Below are 23,913 nucleotides of genomic sequence, written 5' to 3'. Positions count from 1 at the left end.
TCATTATAAGTTAGAATTATGTACCTACCCATATGAATTCCATTTACATTTAAGTTATTTAAGGCAGAAACAATAAGGCCAGAAAAACAAAAGCAAACATAGAGGATGCGGGAAATATTGTTTCAGAGGTGAGCACATGAAGAAGAAGAGCTGGGTCTGTGGCTGTGATTTGAGGTGGCTGCCAGGAAAACTGTCTCAGGCTGCCGTTGGTAGGTATTTTGGTTCTGATTGGAAGGGAACATATCCCACATACTGTGTTTAGCTCCCTTAAATGATAATCTGATAGAGTGAAGCATTGGCAGAGGAAGGACATGGAATAGTGAAGGAATTCAAGAAGAACTTTCTCAGATGTTTAAAATTATTTCAGAGAAAGGGCTCACAAATCAGATTGTGTTCAAGTCCCAGATCCGTCTGTTGGGGATCTAAGTTTAGTGAACGGAGCAGAATCTATACTGTTCTTGGTGCTTCAGGCAGTGTACATGTTTAATTTTCCTCATCTGTGAAATGGGGAGCTTCCATCTTTAGAGAGTGTTTGTTGGATGAAACCAGACAAGGCATCACATATACCTGACAAATTTGAGATGGTTGGTGAAGTTTCTCTCTCATTTTTTTTTTCTTTTTATCATAATAATTATTGAAGAAAGTCAGGGATGATGATACTCAAAAATAGAATATCTCTCAGAAAGATATTATCCCACTCCCCCAAAAATCATTTCCTCCCCTAAGATTGCCACGGTGGCTAATAGTAGCTGCAGAAGTCTCATGCTTTCACCTAATGTGCCATACCCACATCATTTTTCATGTACACTTTGGCATCGAGAATGCTGGGATGCATTTTGTAAATAAGAGAAATGGTAAAGTAAGTTATTTTGAAATAACACTCTAGCAAGAGTCAAGATTAATTTAGTTGGGGATTGTGAGAGGAACATGGTTTAGGAATGTGAGTTCTTAGCATAATTTTATGTCTGTAAGATGGCAGTATCCAAAGTAGTTGTAAAGGTGATGGATAGGACAGGTGGCATGAATAGGACAGAAAAATACCATTGGTGATATTCTCATTATTCCACTATAGTTTTCAAAAAGTGGTCTTTAGCTCATCCTGAACAGGGAGAACAAACAAACAAACATATAAATCAGGATTAGGTCATTTCAGCAATTCTTTAACTCTTCAAACACAGTTCTCTGAGGCATATTCAAATGTAGAAAATACCCATAATAGGTAGACTCTGTTTCTGATTTGTCAGGCTTACCTGAGTTCACTTACTTCCTATTTCCCCCCTCCCCCAGTGATGTTCTGTGATCTTGTGACCACACTCCTTTCAACCATATAAATTTAACCAATTGAATGGAAAGGAGGAATGGAAGCTTTTGATGTCCCACTTCTTTGCATGGCTCCCTACTAGGTGCTTTAGATTCGAGATTTGATTTAGTAATCACAGCAAGTGAGGAATCAGACTTACAGTGTGTTACCTACTCAGGGATCCCCTAATGAATGGAGTCAGGTTTCAAATCCAGGGCTGTCTGGTTCCAAAGTCTGAGTTCTTGCCTTTATATCATCTTCCCTTTATATCCCTGTAATCTATGTCCATTAAAACTGCAGTTTTAGATGTCGTCACTCACTGTGTAATAGCCTAATTTTCCCACAGGAAATAATGCAGTGGAATAGCAAAGAGGCCTGTACTGCAGAGTCGAGTCACAACCATCCCCCACCTGGGGGTGTGTTTGCTGGTGTGTGCCTGTGAATGTGACTTTGTGTGTGCTTATGTATGTGAATTTCCCGTGTACAGAGTGCTGTGCACCTGATGGAATGGATGGCTTCATGAAATTCTTGAAATTATATCACCGAAACATCCACCTCTCCAAAGGGCAGCATCAGGGCAGTACCTACAGAGAATAGCAATTAGCACTTTCTAAAATAGTCTAATTAATGCAAAATCCTATTTCACTAGCAACCAAAATAGGATTTTCATTTTAACCCATTATTAGTAGTCCTATTTTATGAATACCGTTACTTGATGTAATTTTGAGGGGAAATCAAAAAATCAAAATAATCACGATTCACTGAAGCAGCTTCAGATGTTTAACCTTTCCCAAAGTTACTTCTAACGTTCACCACCCAGCAACTGCAGCTGAGTGATAAGGAACCAAGTTGGAGACAGGGGGAAAAGGAGATTATCGAGTATGAACAATTAATTTGAGTACTTCTCTCAAACTCAGTGGGCAACAGAGGTTGAGTTTACAGTCTTATACCTGAAATTTAAATGCTTAATTTTTTTGGAGGAGAGTACAGCAATCTCAGATTGTCCTTTTTCTACAAATACTGATTTATTTATATATACTTAAGAGAATCTAAGCTGGAGTCACCCTAGGTCCTACGCTCTGACTCCGTGTTTTGATGGTATCAGATATCATGGTATCAGTGATGGCCAGTCCCTCACCACACTCTGCTGTCCGCATGAGGGTCTCCATGCTGCTCTCTACCATAGCCTCAGACCTGATGTCTGTATCTGCACCATGTGCAATACAGCGGCCTTTGCAGACCTGATCCTGCTGGGTCTACATTAGCACGACCAGAGACTTCAGTGTGTAGTGGGGTGGAGGGGGCTTTGAGCTTCAGGAGTCAATCTTCCTAGTTCTCTTATTGCAGAACCTAGGATTAGTTTGTGCAGTTGAGTGGGCTTTGAAATTCTAATCCCTTTGAGGCTCTTACTTGAAGAAGTTGAACTAGTTGTGGTTAAGTGCCTCACAAATTTTTGAGATAACCTGAATTCCTTTGCAGAGGGCTAAGGCTGGTGTTTCTGTGGGATAAAGAGCTGTGTCCTCTGCCCATGGGCTATTCTGGCCTTTTTCCTTTCTTTCACTCCTAATGGCTTCCGAGAAAGATAGGGACCAGCAGAAGAATGAATGGTCAACCTGGTCCTCCCCAGTCTCATGGTAATGGGAATGTCTTTTGGGAGTTCTGACTTTTCCCTCCTTTTTCTTTGAGTTTCAATATTGGGTTGGGGGACCCCATGGCTTCCATCCTGTTCACTCATATAAACTTTGCTCTGTGAGGTTCAGATGAGGGATTCTACTATGGGACCTTTAACTGCAAGACTGAGATAAAGGGTTCCATTACAGGACCTTTAGATGTTTCTGTGATAGGCTTGCTGGTGCTGTCATCTTGTGCAGTTACCACACACATGCTGCTCCGTGGAGAGAGACCAGAAATTTCTGTTGACAGGCTAGAAGTTTCCTCTGAGGACAAGGATGTGTTTGCAGCACTTGATACAAACACAGTAAGACTGGGGATGTATCAGCAGGGCCTTGCCTGCCATGCTGGTCTGCATGCTCCTGGGTCCGTAAAAGCTTATTATCCTGTTAGTGTTGTGCTTATCTGTCCTGGGTCTGCATGTTTGGTTTCTTATCCCCTTGCATTACTAAGAGAGGTGGCCCCAAACACCCCAGGGAACCGGTGAAGGCTCCTGATGCCGACTTGGTCTTTATATTCTTTCTCCATAAAACTCCATAGCCTGGACGGAGAGGGAGGAAAAACAAGTGAAGGAGAGAAGCAAGTGGGGCTAGAAAGGGCTGCTCCCCTCCTATCTGCAACTGAACAACTCATGAGCTTGTAATGAGAAGAATCTTTGAGATCATGAAGTGCACTCTCCTGCTTGATGCGGGAATTCCCTCTAGAGAAACACACACACACACCACACACACACACACACACACACACACACGGCATTCCAGTTTTTTTCAGAAGAGTTCTAATTCAGCAGTCAATATTCCCAGAAACTTTTATTTTATACGCTTGTGTTATATTACTTCAGAGTAGATTTCCTTTAAGTGAAATGCTGGTCAAGGGAAGTGCATAATTTTGATAGTAACTAAAAAATCATGCACACGTGCACAGGCATATTCACTGCTATTGATTTATTCACATCACACAGTTTCTGGATCAAAGGAAGGACCTTATAATTGTTTAAAAATGTCCTACAACAGATCAGACTGCTCAGATTTTGGTAGTAAGTATTCAAGAATAGACTGGATGGTTGGGATGTTGTCTAGGGTTTTACAACATTGCGTATGAGATGAAAGGCATTAACATCTAAGGAATATCCAGAATTCAGCCTTGGGGGACATTTTGGAGAAATGATAAGAGCCTCTCCAATGTGGCAAAGCCTCTAAATGGTGGCTTACGTGGTCCTGAACTCTTCCAAATGCAATTCATTTTCCAGGTGAGCCTAAGAAAACATCAAAGGTTATGCAAGACTAGCTTGTAAGGTGCTCTGCCAAAGCTCCTTGGCCTTGTCTTTTGGAATCTCTGCAGTGCCACACTACTGGGCTTTTGGCCTCTGTCTCAAATACATGCATGCTCTTCGTTGTCTGCAGCTGGGCTGGCCTGAGTATTGCATTAACCCTCCGCCGATGGCATCAGAGATAACCAAGGCAGCTTTTCCAATTAACAAAAAGACTTTTTGCATCTGAATGAGGCATAGCTGAAAGGTTAAAAGAACATCCAGTGACAAACTTGAAGCAGAACTGCTGCTTTTCATATCAAGGACAGATGTGTTTTTTTGTCCACTTCAGTGGAAGCAACCTGATGAGCTCTAGGTCTTATTAAGCTTGTGGCCTCTTGCCTGGATGTCACAAACATGTCTGTCACATTCTTCCTAGCGTGCAGCTAGTCCAGTGAGCAGCATTGGTTCTCAAACATCAGTGTGCCCTTGCATATAACATACTGTCTTGTACAGTTGTTGTTATAGTCCCCCATGGAGGTATTTAACATGCCCACGGTGCAGCTGCATCTGGCCATGTAATAGGGCAGCGTGGATTCGCTGCTCAGGATGATCTTTATGAAGCTAGTTTCTCCTAGCTCCTCTACACCTTCCTCACCACACCCCTCAAGGCTTCCATGTTCCCTGCTTCTCTGGCAGGTTGGGAATAGTGTCCTCTGGTGTGCTTTCCAGCCTCAGAGCCCTGGGAGGGAGGCCCCTGACAAAGGATGGCGTGAGGCCTTTCTCTCTTGCCTGGATACAGATTGTGCCGCCCGGGCTTGGAGAAATGGGCATGCTCAGAAAGAGCTTCTCCCCAAGTCTGACACACCTGATCACCACTTCCACCTTTGATTACTCCGAGTGAGCCACCAACCACGGTCTTTCAACCACTCCTCTTCTGTGGAGCCTCCAACTGGGCTTAAACCAGCCCACATGGCCTCTTCTGTCTCCCCTTGCTCACTGTGACCTGTGGTCATCACACATCCCTTTGTCCCTGCCCCAATCACTTGCCCCTTCAGGACAGTGCCTCCCATTTGGCCAACTGGGAGACCCCACGAGGCATGGGGGTTAGGGATAACTAAGGTGGCTAAACTGGTTGAGGTATAGCAGTGTGCTAACAAGGGCAGTACTAACCAGATATAATTAAAGATGATTTCTTACCCTGAATTTTCCTTTTGAGGTAAAAATAAAACGCAGTGGTGGGTTAGGTCCTATTATTAATTAATGATCAGAGACTGACTTGTACTGTTTTATCTAGTTTTATGTATCTTATTAAAATATAAACAACGTTATAATTTTATTTCCAACAACAGTGATTATGTGTGTAGCAGTGGATGAAAGAAAAACATATTTCTTTACAGGTAGTCTCTGAAATTTGAAGGAAGCAAGGAGAAATTTCTGTGGAACATTTACTTAACATATTTTAGATATGGGCAGACTCTAAATGTAGACATGGAAGCACTGAGCACATCAGATGGATAGAAGTTCAGTATGCAAGTGACTTACAGTTTATCAGCTATGTCAAGTACCCGAAAGTTGCCCTCAGATAGCAGTGGGCCTTACTTCTCATTTTACATTATTTGGAGAGTACAGAAATATTTGCCAAGGGGTGAGTACATTCCTTTTAGTTATCTTTTCTGTTTTTTAAAAATTTTTTTATTGTTATGTTAATCACATACATTACATCATTAGTTTTAGATGTAGTGTTCCATGATTCATTGTTTGTGCATAACACCCAGTGCTCCATGCAGAACGTGCCCTCTTTAATACCCATCACCAGGCTAACCCATCCTCCCACCCTAGTTATCTTTTCTTTTTTTTTAAGATTTATTTATTCATTTTATTTAATTAAATTAAATAAATTAAAATTTATTTATTTATTTGACAGAGAGAGACACAGCGAGAGAGGGAACACAAGCAGGGGGAGTGGGAGAGGGAGAAGCAGACTTCCCGCTGAGCAGGGAGCCTGACATGGGGCTCGATCCCAGGACCGTGGGATCATGACCTAAGCTGAAGGCAGATGCTTAACTGACTGAGCCACCCAGGAGCCCCTCCTTTTGGTTATCTTGATTGCTTTTCTGAAAGATACCTACCTTCTGTCCTCCATGTATAGTATCTCTCTATTTCTCTCTCCCCCTTATATTTATGTTTATATGTACTTATATATATAATATATATAAATTAATGACCTTAAGTGACTGAAGTATCTTAAAATTGTGTGTCATTTAACACTATCCATAAAGTTTGATGTGAACTAATTCATTTAAATATAGCTGCTCTTTATCTCTCAGTCCAATACTGTCTGCTAGAATATAAAAATTATGCCTTTCTTTCACTTTATGCTCCTCTTTACATTTTTCCTCAACACCTCCAATCTGGTGAATGATTTTGAGCAAATGATTGTCAGTCCGGCCACAGACCAAAGCAGACACACCTTGTGTCTGGCTGCCTTCCTTATACTTTGATAAACACGGTAGCATTATGGAGTTACCAGGGCGAGGGTTCTGATACAACATATACCCAAACCCCAGTTCTGTCCCTTCTAGCTCTGGGGCTAGGCAGGTTTCTTAAGCTCTCAGAGTTTTATTTCCTTACCTGCAGTGTTGGCATAATAGCATCTCCTTCATAGGTAGGAAGTGAGAATAAGCTGCTGCAGAGAAAGCTCTTAATTTAGGGATTGATGTTTAATATGTACTCAATAAATGGTAGCTGTTCCTACTAATGAGTTTCACGTATATCTTTCACATAGCCATCAATCTAGATAAAAATAAAAATTTCTAATTGAGCAGCTCTTTCACCTGTTTAAGGCATTAGATGTTCTCCTTGTTTGCGCCGTGTACACATAGGTAAGTACACAGAGTCATGGCCAACACACTCCATTCCCTGAGATCCTGGCAAGTAAGTAGCCCTTTTCTAGAGCAGAGTACAAGCATTGCAGTGATCTGTGTGGCAAGTGATCTGTTGTTTTCGCTCTCAGGATTTCTGCCCACATTGGGCTGAGGAGAGGATCAAGCACAGCAAGCATTTTTATAAAGGCCCGAGGGATAGGTATTGGAAGGAGAAAAAACAGTCCGTGAATTGAACACTGAAAATTCAAAGCAGAGAGCAAATTTCCAACTGAGCCTTCGGTTACATTCTCAGGAGGGAGTCAAGAATTTGAGACAAGGGAATGAGACTGAACTCTTGATGTGCTGTTAGGACCTTTGTAGCTTTGTCATGCTGTTTTATTTCTTATCACATTGACATATATTGAATACCTGCTATGTGTTAGGTCAGGTGTTGTAAGCTAAAAATTAGAAAATTGTCTCTGCCCTCAAAGTATTCAATGGGGATTTTGTTAGGAAGAGATAAATAAGTCACTAGTGAGCAATATGGTGGAAGGGAAGTTATCTGAGAGTGATATGCACTTATTTGTACAGGAGCACAGCAAGGAGAAAGCCTTTCAGGGTAGAAGACAATTTAAGCATAGGGATAACTCAGGCAAAGATGGGGCATGATGGTCATTGCAGAATGGGGGAGCAGTGTGTGCAGAGGACAAAGGCAAGGCTGACCGTCCAGAGAAGAGTCAGTAGTTCATGTTAGATTAGCATAGAGTAAGTAATAAAACTTACAAGAAGTAAGACTGGGGAGGAAAGCAGGATGGAGATTATTGAGGCCTTGAAGGTTTTGTTAAGGAGTTTAAATTTATCTTGATACTGTGAGCTGTGGAAGGGACATGAGTAAATCAGTCTCAGTGTGCTTTACAGGATTAATTCTGGATCCGGTGAAGACAGTGGACTGGAAGGAGTTAAGGGCTAAACAAGGAGAAAGATATTAGCATTTCCAGAAGGTCTGGAAAACTGGTAAAATGCTAGGCAGTGACCAGAGCCTGAAGAAAGAAAGGTATACTTGGGTTCTTGAAAGATGAGAGTGATGATCACATAACTGAAATTTGATCCTTTTATTTTATGACTACATCATGAGATCTTGGGTTTTGGAAAAAAAAAAACTAATTCAACTCTTCACTCATTTATTTGTTCTTAGTCCTCCATTGAACCAACATTTAATAAACACTATGTTCTAGGACCTGTGCTAAGGATGGCAGGTATGGAGATGGTGCCAAAAACCATCCTTTGAAACATCTCATTATAGTTGTTGTAGTGGAAACAGACATTACTACAGTGTGGTGTAGCCAGGGCTGTAGTAGAGGTGTGCTCAGAAGATGTCCTTATGCTCTGTTGTTTCCTCTTGAACAATGTCAGTGGAACTGGATGGTCCCATTCTATTACTAAAAATAATCTGATCATGTACTTGGAAACAAACAGATGATGTCATTTCTGAATTTTGAAACTAAGCTTTGAGGATTGTGCTGAAAGCAAAATATCTAGGCTGGAACCTTCCCTCTTGTTCAAGTTTTGGGACAGTAAGGCTTGGATTCAAATCCTAGCTAAGCCCCCTGCTATTTTGACTGACCTGGAATAAATCTATCAACCTTTACAAAAGTTCACTTTTCTTATCTGCAGGTTGCACCTTAAACATTTAGAAGAAACACACTCTAATTTAAAACTAGACTAGACCAGCAATGTATGTGTCACAATTTTCATACTTCTAGGACAGGTGAGGGACAGTCTTAGAGGAAAAGTAGATTAGGAACTGGAAATGAGGGTTCAGATGATAATTGAGTATTGGAGTATTTAGTTTTGGAATTAGACATACATTCCTAGTTTAGAAATGGTGGAACTAAATAAAGAACTAGAAAAAACTCTGTGTAAGTTACAGTTTAAAGGAAGGAAATGAAACAGATTGGAGATTGGACAAACCGCATGTGAAAACTCACAGGAAATGTGGCCAGTCCTTGAACAAACACAGCCCAAAAAACAACAAAAAGAAACATGGATAAAACAAAGTGGGTAGTCTAAGTGACAATGAGAGCAAAGGAAAATTATCCTTCTGAGTGCTTCACTCTTTTCCTTTGCTTTTTTTTCTTGCCTTTCTTTTCTTTTCTCTTTATTTAATTTTCATTCGTGTTACTTTCTTTCTTTTTGTCTTCTGTGTATTCTAAAGGTCCTCAGAATTTTCTGACACATTTATATCAAATCCTTCAAAAAATGTTTCTTATATATAAACGTATCTTATCACCTCAGTAATTTGTGGTTAACCTTGCATGAGATATGGGTCCAGTTAGATAGGCTTTAGCTCTAAGGAAGCAGTGACAAATTAGTCTTAAAAAAATTCATCAGTATGTTAACGCTATTATAATTTCTGTGCTTTAGTGATATAAAAGAGGACAATTAATTTCCAGTTTCTTATTGGCTAGAATCGTAACTAATTCCTACTAAAAACATAACAACAAGCCCCAAATGAAGTTTTTTGTGCTACGCCCCATGTCCCCAAACTCAGACTTAACTGAATTACAGTGTCGGCTTTCCCAGAAATGGAATCTTATACCGATCAGTCAGGAATTACCTACTCAGCACTGGTTAGGTAATCTGCTTGACAGACCCCTGCCAACTCCTAGAGGAAATTAACCTTGCAATAACCAACCCACTTTTTTGCTAGTATAATGTCCTTGTTCCCACTCCCTTCTGTCTATAAAAGTCTTTGATCTTATACAGCTCCTTGGAGCTCCTTTCTTTCTTTCTTTCTTTTTTAAAGATTTTATTTATTTATTTGACGAGAGAGACACAGCGAGAGAGGGAACACAAGCAGGGGGAGTGGGAGAGGGAGAAGCAGGCTTCCCGCGGAGCAGGGAGCCTGATGCGGGCCAGGACCCTGGGATCATGACCTGAGCCGAAGGCAGACGCTTAACAACTGAGCCACCCAGGCGCCCATTGGAGCTCCTTTCTATTTTCTAGATTGGATACTGCCCGATTCCAATTAATTTTTGCTCAAATAAACTCTTAATAGTTTTTATACAACTCAGTTTATCTTTGAACAAACCCCATGGATGTTGTAATAGGAAAATAGTGTTCGCTCTTTCTGACCTACCTCAAAAAAGTAACAGCTTGCATGATACTGGAAAGAGCATTTGAAAACAAGGGAAAAAAAAAAACAGGCAAAGGTTTGAGTCCCATCTCTGACATTCATTATTTACATACTCTTGTGATCTTGGATACTTTGCTTAACATTTTTGAGCTTTGAATCCCTTCCTTCTAGGGGAAGATGTAGATTGACAGCTCACAAGATTATAATGAAAATTTAATACATTAATGTTTATAGAGTGCAGAGCATAGTTTATGACATATAGTAATTGTTCAATAAATGGTAGCTATTATTACTAAATTACCTAGGCTGTTTTTTTTTTTTTTTTTTTTCCTGGAAGTGTTACCTGATGAAATGATTATTGGCTATAGAAAAGATTTCAGGAAAATCTAAGAAAATTGTTTCCCTTCCCACGAATAATTTTAAATGAAAACATCTTTGAAGTTTTACAAATTTACCTCTGTTATACTCTCTGTAGGTTAATGGCAATGAACAGAGAAGAAAATTGTGACTTCAGGGTTGTGAAGCTCCCTAGTGACATAAAATCAATCAGTTAGTTCGTGGTACATTGTCTTTCTCCTCATTATACATACCAGCGGAGTAAGACAGCTATTAAAATCTATTAACCTGATATTCCTCTTTAAACTGAAAGATGTGTCCAGAATAAAAGGTAAAGAATATTTAAGAAGAAAGTTCAGTAGTGTTCAGATGGTCAGTTTCTTCAGGTTTACTCTCTCACTGTAAGAGATCTCCTTCTCGGAGATATTGAAGCAGGTGCCTCCAGAGGGAGGTGAATTAATTGCAACTTCCTCTGTGAATGGCAAGTTCTGGGTCTGTATCTCCTCAATGTGGTTTAAATGTTCCTTAGGGTGATGTCCTCCAATTAAAGTAACTTGTTTAGAGAGTTGACCTGAAATTAAAAAAAAAAAATACCCAGGAGCAAGGCCTTTCTGAGATTCTCAGGTTGAATTTGAAAAAAAAGGAGGGGGGCTGTTAAGAAAGGACTCATTACTGGTGAGCTGTGCTCCCATATCATTTGGTTAAATTTGTAGATTTTGCCCATTTCCATTACCAACTGCCATATTCTTCTTAGCCTTGGCATAAGTGTGATTTTATGACAGATCATAATACAACAGATTTGTTTTGTATGATGCTTGTACTTCAAACTTAATTCAGAATTGTTTTATGATGTCAGGCAATAAAGCCATTGTGATAAATAATATTAAGAGTAGAATGGAGAGGAATTGAGGTAGATAATCAAGAGAATAAAAATATGTTTTCATTTGGAAATTGATGGAGCTTGACGTGCTAAAACATATACAGGGAGAGAGGTGTTCCTCGTAATAGGAGCAATAGAAAGTAAAACCTTATGTTCATTGTGATAAAATAGCAGAGACGATTGAACAGAAATAGACTTCTCTGAGTGCTAGAGGGAAGTATAGAAGGGAGTCTGTAGGAAGCCTATCCACACTTTCAGTTATTCCCCTCAAGCAGTCAAGTATGTATTTAGATCAAAATAGTAATTTTACTGTTCAGCAATAAGGGAAAAAATAGTAATATACATAACACAGATGAATTTCACAGACACTCTGCTTAACAACAACAACAAAAATGTACCCATAAGAGTGCATGTCCTTTGATTTCATTTGTAGGATTTTTCAAGAATAGACAAAATTGATGATACTACAAGTCAGAATATTAGTTACCTCTGGAGGGTTGGGGGGCAATGTGCCTGGTGGAATGGTGTGGAATAGAGCCTCTTGGGCTTGTGGGAGGTTTTTTTTTTTTTTTTAGATTTTATTTATTTATTTTAGAGAGAGGGGAGGTACAGGGAGGGGCAGAGGGAGAGGGAGAGAGAAACCCAAGCTGACTCTATGCTGAGAATGGAGCCCAGTGTGAGGCTCGATCTCATGACTCTGAGATCATGACCTGAGCTGAAAGCAAGCTGGATGCTCAACCCACTGCACCACCCAGGTGCCCCAGGAGTTTTTTTTTCATTTTTATCTGTTAGTAAATAAATGATTATAGACACATGTAGAAATCCATTAAGAGGTACATAGATCTGTCCACTTTATTTTATGTAAGTTATATTCCAATTTTTTAAAGGATAAAATTGCAGATTAAATCAACCTCTATATTTTGGTGTACATTTTCTGCTTTGAGTATTCTCGGCACTGATGTAGTTTTTCAGCTTGGTGCTTACAATAACCTATATGAGTGTTTTATGACTACATAGCATTGTATATGTGTATGTATATTAAAAGGGAAAAACAAGTAAGCATCTATTTATTGCCAAGCAATTTGTATTTATTATTTCACTTAATCAGCATAGCTACCCTGTAAAGATTTTGAGAGATTAAGTAGGCTACCCAGAACCCATGAGATTAAAAAGTAAAGCTAGAAAAATAATATAAAACAATCTAAACCCCAAATCCACAGTTCCTTCTACTGCTGCCTCTCTGTTTAGATGGTATCAGTCAAATCGTTTAATAATATTCTCAGTCGTGCATAGAGAGACCTTTTAATTTTGTTTTCTTCACAGATGGAAATATTATGGGATTTCAGAAATTGACATATTTACTTATTATTTGTTTACTTCATTTTCAGAAAAAGATTTGAGGCAAAGGAGGATTTCAAGAGAGTTGGTTTGGGATGGTTAGCCTTCTGGTAGTATGGGGAGGGTAAGAAGAGTCTCTTTATTTATTTAGGTCAATATTATTATTATTATTATTATTTTAAAGATTTTATTTATATATTTGACAAAGAGAGACACAGCGAGAGAGGGAACGCAAGCAGGGGGAGTGGGAGAGGGAGAAGCAGGCTTCCTGACAAGCAGGAATCCCGATGTGGGGCTCCATCCCAGGACCCTGGGATCATGACCTGAGCCGAAGGCAGACGCTTAATGACTGAGCCACCCAGGCACCCCTTAGGTCAGTATTATTGATGTCTCATATTAGACACATTTAACTTCTTGCTAAAACTATTAAATAATCTTTGAGCCTGCTGAGCATAGAACCTCTAAGGCATGAAATTTCAGTGTGTACTTATTTTATTTTAGTTCAGTCAAAGGAAAAAAAAAAAGGTGGGGAAAGAAGTTTACTTGAATATTTGATAGAAACCTTGATTAAAGTATGAGATGGACTAGGGGGTGTTAGGCAAGTAAGAATGAAATAAAAAAGGTTCCTCGGACAGAAACCTCTCCCCTTTGGTCCTAAAATATTTTAACTTTATAACTTCTGCCTGTTGGGCCTCATTCCACTTTCTGAAGTCACCCAAAACAAGCCACATTAATACTCCTCAAGAGAGCTTTTTATTTTTCCTTGGAGCTATTGAAAAACAGGGTGGCCTGTACCATCAGGGTGAGTGATGCTGAGTGCTCATTCACTGGTAGTTTTAGAGCAGTTGCTAGGGGATTCTTCTGTAGTGATTGCCCAGCAGAGATTAAAGCAACTTGTGTGATTTGAATAAAAAACAAAACAAACTTGTAAGGCCTTACATGGATACATTAAGCAGGGAAAATTTTTGTATTTTAGTACTCAAATCCTTTCTGCAAGAATGCTTCTTGGGTAAAAATCATGCTCCCTGGGTAGAAATATATAGCATAACAGGGATTCATTCATGCATTTTGTAGCTTTACTCATACAGAGCCATACATTTCTTAAGAATAGGTTGAGCTATTCTCATCATCACTTACTGATGCAATAAGACATCAGAATTAAATTTGCTCTCATTAGCTGTTTTCTTCCACAATTGCCCATGATTCAGCAATACCACAATTAACCCTGGGACATCATGTGTGCTGTCTTCTGTTACATAGAATATCCTTCCAATAATGAGCACTCGTTATCTGTACTTCCTACCTTTCCTTTAGTATGAAGCATTTATGCAACATTATGTTCATTTCATTTGTACATGGTAGACACATGGGAGGGACGGGCCATGTGATGGACTTGATGTCCATATTTCATGATAAATGTTACACAAAGATTCACTAAATGATGATGAGAGACATCCCAGAATAAATGCATTGGTTAAATGTGAAGATGACATTAATAAACTTACCTTTCCCCGCATAATGCTATATGGATATGGGGGAGGGGGGGATTCTAAGAGTTTAAGTCCTTGTTAAAATATGGCAAAACCTAAGGCTGTTTTCTCTTTTTTTTATATTAGCCTTATTCAGAATGTATACTTCTTTTTTATTTATTTATTTATTTATTTATTTATTTTTAAAGGTTTTATTTATTCATTTATTTGAGAGAGTGAGAGAGAGAGAGCACATGAGAGGGGGGAAGGTCAGAGGGAGAAGCAGACTCCCTGCCGAGCAGGGAGCCCGATGCGGGACTCGATCCAGGGACTCCAGGATCATGACCTGAGCCGAAGGCAGTCGCTTAACCAACTGAGCCACCCAGGCGCCCTCAGAATGTATACTTCTTAGTTGGGTTTGGGATAGTTAGGTTTGGGTTATCCATATTCAAATTTCCATGAGGTTCAGACAGTATGGCATCAGTAAAACCTCCTAAAATTTTGCAAGTCACATTATCGCAAGATTTTACAAGGTTTTGCACAGAGGGAAAGGAGATACTGATGTTCACAACAAATTGGAAGTTGGTTTAGAGTTCTAACACACAGTGACATAAGAACATTACCTAAAGGCAATATAGGGAAAGTATAAGCATAAAGCATAACAAAGCACGTGGCACTAATAATAGCAATAATACTGTTAAAATGATGCTTTTTGATACTGGGTTTCAGATGATCCTGGATATTGTCATAATTACCATTGTATTTGGGAAAGTTATATTTGCTTGGCAAAAAAAAAATAAAATGTCATTAGTATATATGCATGCAATTAATTTCAAACATTCTACCTCCCTCTTATAAATAAGGCAATATGCTACCAAAGAAAATAAATATCGGGAAACAAATAGCATGGCATCACTGAGCTCACATAGTTACAGCTGCTCATAGAAAAGACAAATTATTTTATGCTGTATCTTCTCACAGTTTGTATGCATGTGTTCATATCTCTAGCACAAGGTATCAACAAACACTGACCTTATTTATTTTCTGTCAAAATTCAGAATCTGTTTTCTGTCACACAAGGTGTAAACATTGTTAAAACAGACTTATTCCAAACAACACCAACAGGAACAATATTTTAGGGAGAACAATAAAAGAAGCTTCTTCCTCATTTAGAAATTATTCTAAATGATCTACAAAGGGGGTACTGGGCAGCGGGGCTGTGGGCTGTGCATTGCTTTCGGTCCCTGGTCCCGATGCATTTTTCCCCTGTGCCTTGTGGGAGCCAGCTCTCCAACCAGACCGCAAACCAGCTTGCAGGAGAGGTTGGCCCGCAGCCGCTTTCAAGAGGTTTCTGTTCTCTAGGGGTAGAGAATTTGGGGGAAAGTCTCCTTTGACCCACCTTCAGGATGCTTCCAGCCAGACTCAGAGCCATTGCTTAATATTTACTCCCTTGCTGCACACAACCCATGTCCAGGATTGGGTTTCAGTAAGGAAGAGAAGAGAATGACATACCCAGTGTCTAGAGGACTTTCTATTTGTTTATCCCCTTTGCCTTCTTAACCGTGAACTCACCATGGAAAACACAGTTGAAAATGAATGGAAGCCTTTTAGCGAAGGAGAGGGGTATGTCTCCTCTTTCTTTTATCCTAATAGAAGTCTTTTGAAAGTACTTGATTTGAAGCATGAATGCTTGCATGTGCTTTATGGAGCTCCGGAAGCAGGTCACGGCATTGGTGACAGCAGTGACCATGGTCTTCTTATTAGCACGGACAATCCTCTCAGAGCTTTTCTCTCCGGATGCTTTTGGATCTGTGCTATTTTATTCATACTTTCCTGGACTGATATCTGGTTTATGGATTTCAAAGTCTTGACACAAGAAACAGAGGAGAAAACAGATCCTTGAATAGTTCAGGATCCTTCAGAGAAAGTAACACTTTGCACAGCCTGGTGGCGTTCAGGACTGACAGTTTTGTTCTCCGCCTGATCCTGAAGGAGGCTTTAAAGAATAAATTGAAGGAAAACAGGACACTGAGAATTATGAGTGCTGCTTTTGTTGAATGTGAAAACCCTACACTGAAGGTCACTGAAAAGAAGAAGCAGGTCTTGGGGAAGATGTCTTCTCATTAAAAGGCAATGAATTTTTTAAAAGCAAAATTAAAAATGTTTCCAGGAACATATATCTAAGAGAATAAAGCTGTACTCCATCAATGACTGAATTGTAATAGTATCTACAACAGAGGCCAGTGTGCTTCTCTGGATCAAGCCGGTTAGTATATACTGTAGCCTTGTTGTCCAGACTGCTGGAGCTCCTTAGCCCTGGCTTTTTGGCAGGAAAGCAGCCAGAGAGAGTATGCAAAGGAATGGGTGTGGTTGTGTTCCAGTGAAACCTCACATGTGAAAACAAAATTTAAATTTCATGCAGTTTTCACATAGGAAAATAACTTCTTATTTTTTCGACTAACTAAAAATGTTAAGAGACATTCTTAGCTCATGGGTTAAGAGAAGCGATTGGGCAGTTTTGTCCTACAGGCCAGAGTTTGCTCATTCCTGGTCTACAAAAATAATTCAAAAAGAATATCAGGAGGAAAAGATATATAATAAAATTGAAAATAAGCAGTAATTTTGAAACTAAGTTTAAACTATCCTCAATTAGATGGTATAGTCTTGAGAATTTCAGAGATGTTCTTTGAAGTAATACTTGGTACTTTCAGAGTATTAACTTTTCTAGGTTTGACAAAGACTTGAGGTGTTTTCACTGTTTATACTTTTCTGCATTAAAGCCAGTATCTTTATGTTACAATTAATTGAATACTTAATATATGTCTGGCATTATGCTGGGCATGGACATAGAGAAGTAAGGACATGCTTCTTGTCTCAAAAGAGCTTTGACAAAGTGCAATTTGGTACATTGTAGCCCTACTTAAAATTATTCAGTGGTTCCAACAGTCTCAGATCTAAAGTCCTTGATATGACTTATTCCTGCCTAAGACCTGGCCTCTGCCCTGCTCTTTGTATGGAACCCAAATTGGGCTGCCTATTGCCTGAAAGATCATTACTCAAGAGACGGGTTTTGACTGGGAAGGAATTTGAGCTTTATTCAGTCATAGGCCAGTAACCTGGGGAAAAGTTGGACCCTCATCCAAAAGCCAAACTCTTGAGATTTCTGCCTGGCCTAGAGGTTTTTAAATGGGTTTAGGGTAATCAGCAAAAGGAGTTCAGTGGTCTGCACCACATCTTGATTACGTGCAGACTCCATGCCGGCTACAAAAGTTACGTCAGTGCTGGGGGTTGTGGGAGGGGATCGGTTCTTGTTTTGTGATGTGCTGGGTAGTTCTCTTCTTTCTGCAAAGGGAGGGCAAGGTCTACAGATACACAAAGAGAGGTCAGTAAGTCACTTGTGTGACCTAAAAAAGAAAAATAGCATGCTAAAAAATTGCTGGGCTAGGGGCACATGGGTGGTGCAGTTCGTTGAGCATCTGACTCTTGGTATCAGCGTAGGTGGTGGTCTCATGGGTCGTGAAATCGAGCCCCAAGTCGGGCTCTGCGCTCAGCATGGAGTCTGCTTGGGTTTCTCTCTCCCTCTCTTTCTCCTCCCCCGTGCTCTCTCTCCCTCTCTCTCTCTCTCTCAAATAAATAAATACGTCTTTAAAAAAAAATTTGCTGGGCTAATCAGAAAGCCACAGTGGCTTCAAACAGACTTGCTGGCTTTTGTGGCCTGGGAAAGTTCTGGTCCTTCACTACTCAAAGCCAGTGGTCTGCAAATCTCAAAGAAAGTAAGTTCTGTTACAGCTCAAGGGCCTTAGGTCAGTGAGTAAGGAAGGAGTGTGTTAACTCGAAGCAAGTTAACCCTTAAGACAAGCTGGATTGCTGTTGCATCTTCAGACAAAACTTAGGTCACTAGCTATGTCTCAGTCTACTGGAGCCTCCTTTCAGCTTATTAAACATGATATTCTCATTTTTACCAAGAATCTGTCAGTGTGCTTCCTTCTACCTACAGTGTTGTCTGTTCGTCTGGCTAGCAACAATTAATCTTTAAATCACAGTTTAAGTATTCAAGAGGCCTTCTGTAACCTTTAGATAAGATTAAATCTCCTTTTTGTATATTTCTATAGCACCATATACATTCTCTTGCAATTACCATTTGTAGTAAATGATTCAATATATGTCTTCTCAACCTCCCTTATAGCCCAGCTCTTCAGAACACGGACCTTGTGTGTTTCACTCAGCATTCAGCCTTGAAGCAAGGCCTAGCGTAAGATCGGGAACATGACACCTGCTCAACCTTAGTTGTTAAATTTAATTTAACTAAAGACCACCTCTTGGTTTAATGGAACAGACCAATAAACAAAACATATTCCTAAAAACAAGATATTAACTGTGCAGTCTTGAAATAGTCTGCAACATTGGAACCAGTCTTTAATGGTAATGTTCATGGAATTGATGAGGCTTGGTCAAGAATCAGTATTATTATCTACTGACTTTACTGCATTAAATAATATTGTCATAAGAATAATCATTTCAAATTATAAAATATTTTATTTTTAAATTTTTAAAAATTTTGTATTTAAATTCAATGTAGTTAACATATACTGTATTATTAGTTTCTGGGGTAGAGTTTAGTGATTCATCAGTTGCAAATAACACCCAGTGCTCATTACATCATATGCCCTTCTTTTTTTTTTTTTTTTTTTTTTTAAATTTTATTTATTTATTTGAGAGAGAGAATGAGATACAGAGAGCATGAGAGGGGGGAGGGTCAGAGGGAGAAGCAGACTCCCTGCTGAGCAGGGAGCCCGATGTGGGACTCGATCCCGGGACTCCAGGATCATGACCTGAGCCGAAGGCAGTCGCTTAACCAACTGAGCCACCCAGGCGCCCCACATCATATGCCCTTCTTAATGCCTATCACCCAGTTGCCCCTTCCCTCTGATGCACCTCCCCAAAGACAAATAGCGTATCATTTCATTCAATGTGGAATTTAAAAAACAAAACGGATGGGGGCGCCTGGGTGGCTCAGTCGTTAAGCATCTGCCTTCGGCTCAGGTCATGATCCCGGGGTCCTGGGATCGAGCCCCGCATCGGGCTCCCCGCTCCGCGGGAGGCCTGCTTCTCCCTCTCCCACTCCCCCTGCTTGTGTTCCCTCTCTCGCTGTGTCTCTCTCTGTCAAATAAATAAAATCTTTAAAAAAAAAAAAAAAACAAAAAAAAACCAAAACGGATGAACATAGGGAAAGGGAAGGAAAAATAAAATAAGATGAAAACAGACAAGGAGGCAGAACATAAGAGACTCTTAACTAAAGGAAATAAAATATTTTAAAATCCTGAATTTTGTAAATTATAGAAATGCATTCATTATTTCCTTCTGCCCAACATTCCAAATACCACTACCAAGTTATAACCATTGTTAAGCTTTTATTGTGTATCATTGCAGACAAGTTCCCATGTATTTATGAAACTATTTTTAACGGCTATATTAAAGGTTGGTAAGAATCGATTACCCTTCTTTTTAAGATGACGTCCTTCATGAGGTAGAGAAGTTTTTTTACTAGATTAACCACCTTTGTTTCATTTTAGTATTTAACTTGAAGTAGTTCTAGCCTGAGGATCCACTAGCTTGAAGACATTCAATGTGCAGAAGAATTACCTTTATATGCATTGCAAAATTGGGAGAAAAGGACTGAAATGACACACTTGTTTTGTTTCAGATATGGCCAGTCTTTAAAAATCTAAAAGCACTCTTTTTGAAACTCCTTTAGAGAGAGTAGCATTTTGAATACATTTATAGTGCCTCTCAATAGTGTCCTATAGAATTCATTTTGTTTTCTACATATCTATAGGTTAGGAAAATGATTAGTATAGTTGTCATGCCTTGTTACAATTCAATAATATTAAAAAGAACTAATGTTGATATTATGTGGATTTTTTTCATTTTAAGCCAATTATTTGACACAACTTGGGTTTTTTTTTTTTTTCTTCTTTGGTTTTATTATTTACTCTTTAAATGTGAGTGCTTATAAACCTACATAGACAGGTCATCTATATACAAGTGCAGTTTGGGCAATTAAAATGTGTGTGTGTGTGTGTGTGTGTGTATTTTTTTTTTTTTTTTAAAGTAGGCTCCATGCCCAGTGTGGAGCCCAACACGGGGCTTGAGCTCAATGACCCCGTGATCAAGACCTGAGCTGAGATCAAGAGTCAGACGCTTAACCAACTGAGCCACCCAGGCACCCTTAAAATATATATATTTTAAATTATACCAATGAAATCACTGTCATTTAACATAGGGTCATTTTGAATTGAAGAAACTTATATCTGCATGCTTTCATTAAAAGTATTCAGTATTTATAAAGAAAGTGAGGAAATTGAAGCCATTTTATTTACTCATAAAACCTCTAAAGTAGAAAGGCTAATAAAATGCAATCTCAGAATTCCCCTCAAGACAACATTCCTGGTAACTTAAAATAATAAATAGGATTCTATTTGTTTTCTCTGATAAATAATTAAATAGATGTCCATTTTTTACCCATTTATTTAAGAATATTTTAATTTCATAGTTCTTATTAATGTTCTATAACAGTAGTCTATTAAACTCTTATAATTTGCAAAACTAACATTTATAGATTGGATGATTTTCAAATATATAATAGTAACAAATTTACTAACATATGAATATAAATAGCAATGAAGTGGAATGTAAGTATTCCAGAGGGAGGCACTTAGTTAAGGAGCAATTCTCCTTAAATGTCCAGACTTCACATTTCAGTATGCTTTATTTGTTTTCTGTTTATGGTTGTAAACACATTACATGAAGGAAACCTATATTATGCTGATATTTCAGAATTTGATGAGCCCCAAATATCACTAGATATAATAGACTTCTAGTATTCATTTTAAAAAATTATTTTAACCATTTCCCTGATGAGAATACTGTAACACCATGTTTTAGTAATTTTCCCAGGCATAGCAAGTGGATGTAGTGATCTTTGGTAGCTAAGCGATTTTGGCGTTCTTCTAAGGCTTCATATCCTCTTCCTCGTACCAGGTCCTGATCTATGGCCACAAGTCTGGACATGTGCAGAGTGTTGTGTAATCGTAATATGCTATACTCCTGGCAGCAATGATTGGTTCAAGAGGTGAACATATTACCTAAGCATGAAGGATGAGTGTCCATCCTTAGGGTCAATATATGGACTAGGAGAGGGTTTTCCATATTGCTGGGATTCCGAAAAAGCAGTTCCCATGTCCAGTGCTTGACCACCTGGAGACGCTTCATGGAAGAGAAGAGAATTAGACCAACACTCAGAGAGAAACAAAGAATTATAGAGAAGAAATGTGAAATGAAAGAGATATATTCTCCCTAGATGTTTTGAGTCCTCTGATTACTGTCTCTGAGATGGATTTCTTTCTGTTTTCCTTTGATTTGTGTAAGCTCTCACTATGGTATTACTGGTTAATTGAGCCAGAGAATTCCTTAAGATTCAAATGAGGTTTGAAATGCTCATTGTCCTAATTCTTAATTTTTTATTATTTCTTATTATTTTAGAGCAGTTTTAGACTGACAGCAAAATTGAATAGAAAGTACAGAGATTTCTCACCCATATCCTGCCCCCGCATACACAGAGTCTCTCCCGTTACCAGCATCTATGATCTTTTATACATCAGAGTGTTGCTAAGTTTTTTATTTAAAAAATAGTTGGTTTTTTCAACCATAAGCATAAGCCAATTTATTTCAGATTGGCCTTGTTCCTTTTCAGATATTGCCCTCCATGTGCTATTTGTGTCTCACCTCTGGAAAACAGAGAGAAATTTGGATTCATCATCTATTTCTTTAAAGCTTTCCGTGGCTATCTGAGCAGGGTGAATAGTCTGATATTGAAAAATAAGAAGCACAAAGCTGAAGACATTCTTCAGATTCCTTTGTAGCCAAGGAATGGATGAATAAATTATAAAGGAGATGTAAAAGAAAAGCTTGAAAAATTAATGGAAGTATAAGTGATCAAGCTAGCTGTGATCTGATGCGGAATTATTTATTTTGATCAGATCAGAAGAGCAGGCACTATTTATATTACCACAAGGTGTCTTGATGGCAACACGTCTTTGTGGTAACACCACTTCAAAACATCCAAGTTTATAGCATGTTTTCCAACTGTATGTAAGTGCATAGACATAAAAGTAGATATATTTTTTAAAAAATAAGTTACTCGTTCATTAGTTTCATTAATTATAAAATGTCTTTCCTATCTGTCCTATATTTCTGGGTACTTTTCTCCCCACTACATTTATAACCTCCTGATATTACAGAAAATGTCTGTGAAAAAGTCCTAGTGAAAACAAGTAAAATGAAAATGTGTAGCTCTTCAGTGTTTGTTAATTTAAACAAAGCCGGGTACTAGTCTCTATATCTGATGGAGTGTTGAGGTGGGTTAGATCAGACACTGACATTAGAGCTTCCCCCATCCCTGCCTCCTCCAACAAATGAGCCAACAAAACGAGTGTTGAGTTTTCATTTGAGCAACCCCAAATGTCGATGCTACTGTGATGTTGGGATAGGGTTAGTTAGCATGTGTGGAAAACCTGTGGGGGGCGTGTAGTGTTTCTGTGCGTGTGTGCATGCCTACAGGTATGTGTGACGTGTATAATCTCCTACAGGGTTCTTTCTTGTTTTGAAAATACTAAGTCTAAGGTATTAATATCTGTGAATGGTATTTGAGCCAATTCAGAAAGATCAAATGTGAGTTAGGAATCTACCCCAAGAGACAGCTGGTTGGTAGCGAGGAAAGAACACAAGGTAGTTGGTAGAACTCTTGAGTATCAGGTCCTGATACTGTGGGTAAAATGAAAATGTAAGGGTCAAAAGCTGGATTCAAAGCAAAGAGATACTGAGATCTGGCAGGTAAAATAAAACAGAGTTCCAAGTGTTCTAGAATCAGGGAGTATATAAATAAGGAACGTCAGCAGATTGTGGGTCAGAATTCAGACAGTCAGGCACAATTTATTTGGGTCATAGCAGAATTAAAAGCCTGGCTATATACATCACATTCAGGAAATGGGGAGTATGTTAAAGTTTTATGATTAGGTGTGATGGGGAAAGGAATGTATGGTGAATGACATCTGTCTACAGTGGGCTCTCTAAATAGACCACATGCCTGATAATTACGTATGGCAATAGGAAAAGAAAATGAGCTAGTCAGTTTCATCAACATGACTTTTTGTTCTTTACATTTTACTCTATTCTGAACACTGCCTCAGGAAAGAAAAGGAAGACCATGGAGTGCACAATTGTTTCCCTGCCCACACATTCCATCAGTTTTGATCATACTTTGATGTTGAAAATAAATTAAGTCCAATCCATTTGTTTCTCTCATCTATCTCTTGATTTCTAACTATTCCATTTCTGAGCTGTCTCAAATGAGAATTAATTTTTACTGTGCCTTCCCATAGACTAGGGAGAGAATGTCTTCATGCATGAAATTTCTGCAGTGTTTTTTCAAAGTCTCGAAATTATTGCTTCTTAGCACTCTTTCAGCACTTGAGTCTTTGAAGGAAGGAACGAAAGTTACAGAATAGGCACTGAGCATCAGGCAGGTAGAATTCTGGGTTACTGTGTCTTTAGGAGAGACAGAGCTGATTTTGGGCCCCTTGATAAGATCAGGTGAAAAAAGTCTTTT

The sequence above is a fragment of the Halichoerus grypus genome, chromosome 15, assembly GCF_964656455.1.
Source record: "Halichoerus grypus chromosome 15, mHalGry1.hap1.1, whole genome shotgun sequence".
NCBI classification, from domain to species: domain Eukaryota; kingdom Metazoa; phylum Chordata; class Mammalia; order Carnivora; family Phocidae; genus Halichoerus; species Halichoerus grypus.
This window is presented reverse-complemented; position numbering follows the sequence as displayed.